The 3,701-nt window shown below is 40.6% G+C and overlaps 1 non-coding gene across 1 annotated transcript; it reads left to right on the top strand.

Annotated features, from left to right (window-relative positions):
* Nucleotides 1-1,870: 1,870 nt before the first annotated feature.
* LOC122421783 lies at nt 1,871-1,977 on the top strand. The gene has a single exon (XR_006263600.1). It is a non-coding gene; the product is annotated as a U6 spliceosomal RNA (small nuclear RNA).
* The last annotated feature ends 1,724 nt before the right edge of the window (nt 1,978-3,701 follow it).

Here is a 3,701-nt window from a genome sequence, read left to right as displayed (position 1 = left end):
TGTGGTTGTAAGGATTTTCAAAACCCCAAAGAATACCATCAATACATATTCATTTCTTGGATTAATTCAACATTAACATCAGAAAATATTGTTATTTAAAGAATGCTGGTACTTGTTTCTGCTTTTGCAAAAAATAAGGCATCCAGTTCTGGTTGCAACGGTGTCTTTTGAAACATTCTGTCAAACTGAAACTACCAAAATGCAATGCACAGTGAGGTAAGGCTAGAATTTAGAGTTACAGGGATTAGATGGAGGGCTCCACAAGTCTTTAACAAAGAATACTTCATAGAGGCTGGACTGTAGCAAGGAAAAAAACCTCTGAACTAGAAAGTTTGTACGCATGCATGGATCTTGTCAATCAAATGTAATATATTTGAAAGCCTCAGGAAAAAAAAAATTCAAGGGCAGGGGCTGTCTAGGTGCTTCCTGCCTCAAATTTCCATATCCAGAAACTTGAGTGATCTAGATTTCATCACCATAGGGGATACTGCGTTTCTTCAAGAACTGATAAAAGATACAAAAATACACCTGACATGTTTAGCATTAATGTTTCCTCTAAGGTAGGTCTTCATTTTTCAACATTATGATGAATCTGTTTGGGAAGCAAAGACTCACATTATAACTTAAACTGGGGGGGTTCTTCTTGTATAAGGTTGGCTGAACAGGACAACTCCATTCATTGCAACTGAGACCCACATGGTTTGCATTTGCAAACTCAACACCTATTTCTCTTTTTTTTTTTTTTTAAATTTATTTGTTTATCACCAGACTGTGCTGCTTGTGGGACCTTAGTTCCCTGACTAGGTATTGAACCTGCACACTCGGCATTGAAAGCGCAGACTCCTAACCACTGGACCATCAAGGAATTCCCTATTTCTCTTTTTAAATGTGTCTTTCAACTTGACCAAATCACCTAATTCCTTCTGTGCTGATTATATCGAGGGGAGCTAGGTAGGGAGGGGAACTAGATAGACAGAGGAGGAGAGAGATGGGGGATGGAAAATGAGCCATTTGTCAATTTTGTTAAGACCGATCAGTTTCTAGGATTACCAAGTGCCCTGGTTTGAGGGGTTTCCTAGGACAAAGGAATTTCAGTGCTAAAACTAGGACGGTCCTAAGGTGGTTGGTCCCCTGTACTATTTTTCTTTGACTTATGCTTCCAGGTCAAGCCTTCTAAAGGTTCAAACAAGCTGAGAAGAGAGACATTTAGAACTGGTTGAAGATTACTGAAAGGACCAACTTTCAGTATGGGAACTAAAAGTTAGATGAAGGCTCCCAGCCTTCAGTCTGGACTTAGACTCTGCTCCTCGAGTCCAGGAGTTAGTCTCCAGGCAGTAGAATCCGCCTTCCCTTCTCCCTTCAGTCATTTGGATCCTTGGAAGTTCAGTTCCTTCTGGCTGAGATCTGTGGAGTAATCTAATGTGGCCAGATTGGGTAAGATATCTATTTCAGCTCACAATATAGATGCTAAATAAAATTCGTGGAGGATATTATTTTATAGAATCGTGAAGGCAAAAAGAACTTTAAAAACAATTTCCCTCAGAGCATGCTCAGTGGAACACTAATTCCATAGGCTGTTATTCATTTTAGTAAAAAATTGGTTTAGAGATTAAATGTGATACTGTAAAACGTACCTTTGTTGCAGGACTTATCAGAGCCTTTAAAAGGCAAACAGCCTTGTTCATTTACTGTAGGCAGTTAAACATGTTTGACCACAGAATCCTTTTCCCCTTGTCTTATGATACGAGTGCTTGTGAAGGATCCTACTTTAGAAAGCATTGCTCTGGGCCAAATTCCTCATTTTAAAGATAGAGAATAATACTCAGGTCTGTCTAGTTACAGGTAAAGCTGGTGCTTTAGAAGTTTCTCAGTGCTCACTTCGGCAGCACATATACTAAAATTGGAACGATACAGAGAAGATTAGGATGGCCCCTGGGCAAGGAGGACACGCAAATGCGTGAAGCGTTCCATATTTTTGGTAACAATAGCCCTATATGCCGGACAGAAAAAGAGACACAGATGTATAGAACAGACTTTTGGACTCTGTGGGAGAAGGCCAGGGTGGGATGATCTGAGAGAATAGCATCGAAACATGTATATTATCAAGTGTGAAACAGATCGCCAGTCCAGGTTGGATGTGTGAGACAAGTGCTCGGGGCTGGTGTACTGGGATGACCCAGAGGGATGGGATGGGGAGGGAGGTGGGAGGGGGGTTCAGGATGGGGAACACATGTAAATCCATGGCTGATTTATGTCAATGTATGGCAAAAACCACTAGAATACTGTAAAGTAATTAACCTCCAACTAATAAAAATAAATGGGAAAAAAAAAAAGAAGTTTCTCAGCCTTCAATGTGCATAAGAATCACCCAGGCCTCTTGTTAACCTGCACATGCTGATTCCAGAGGTCTAAGATGGGGCCTGAGATTCTGCATTTTTAACAAACTCTTAGGTGATATTATGCTGCTGATCCATGGGCCAAACTTTGAACAGAGAAGAAAGTCTACTAAATTTATGCTTGTCCCACTGCCTTGTAACATCTTCCATCAAAGTAGCATCCTTGCCTTATTCCGGTTTCCTTTGCTGCGTTGATACCTTCACTTCTTCAAAGCTGCAGTGATAGGACACATCAAGATTAAGGAAGTATTTCCTGGCCCCTAGAATAAATTTTCATTTTGCTCTATTATAAATTAGAAACAGATAAAGCTTGTCATCAAAATGGCTTATTCAGAGGCCCCGTACAGAAATTTAGATTAAAAGTCATGCAAAAATCACTGTTTAACTGAGTCAGATCAACAAAGGACACTTTCCATGAGCATTTCCAGGTATTTTTCAATTGTTCTTGGAAAAACATGGCATGCATCTAACCAAAATGTGCCCAATAATTGTGCAACTCTCTGGTTATTGCCAAAATATGAATAGACAGTGACCAGCAGATGTTTACCCAGCATGCAGATTTTACATTACATGGAAAACATTCCCATCCTGATACTTCAAAAGCTTCTGTGGTTTTCATTGTACATGTCTTGTATTTCCTTCAGTAAAATTTATTGCTAGATATTTTATTCTTTTTGATGCTATTGTTGGTGAGATCATCTTATTAATTTTATTTTTGAGTTGCTCATTGCTATTGTATAAAAATACAACTGATTTTTGTATCTTCAAAAAAAAAGGCTTTTGTATCTGCATATGTATAATCCCCACATCATCGCATATTGTTGATACTGCCAAGAAAATTAGCTTATTGAGATGGTTTCTATGTAATAGCCAGTGTTGTTGTTGTTTAGTACTAAGTCATACCCAACTCTTTTGTGACCCCTTTGGACTGTAGCCCACCAGGCTCCTCTGTCCATGGGATTTTCCAGGTAAAAATACTGAAGTGGTTGCCATTTCCTTCTCCGGGGGAACTTCCCAATCCAGGAATCGAACCCGTGTCTCCTGCAGTGGCAGGCGGATTCTTTATCACTGAGCCACTTGGAAGGCCCATATAACAGCTATCAGTTCAGTTCAGTTCAGTTCAGTTCAGTTGCTCAGTCGTATCCGACTCTTTGCGGCCCCATGAAGTGCAGCACGCCAGGCCTCCCTTTCCATCACCAACTCCCGGAGTTTACTCAAACTCATGTCCATCGTGTCGGTGATGCCATCCAGCCATCTCATCCTCTGTCGTCCCCTTCTCCTCCTGCCCCCAATCCCTCCCAGCAT

The sequence above is a fragment of the Cervus canadensis genome, chromosome 18, assembly GCF_019320065.1.
Source record: "Cervus canadensis isolate Bull #8, Minnesota chromosome 18, ASM1932006v1, whole genome shotgun sequence".
Lineage (NCBI taxonomy): Eukaryota > Metazoa > Chordata > Mammalia > Artiodactyla > Cervidae > Cervus > Cervus canadensis.
The sequence above is the reverse complement of the archived record's forward strand: the minus strand, read 5'-3'. Positions and strand labels throughout refer to the sequence as shown.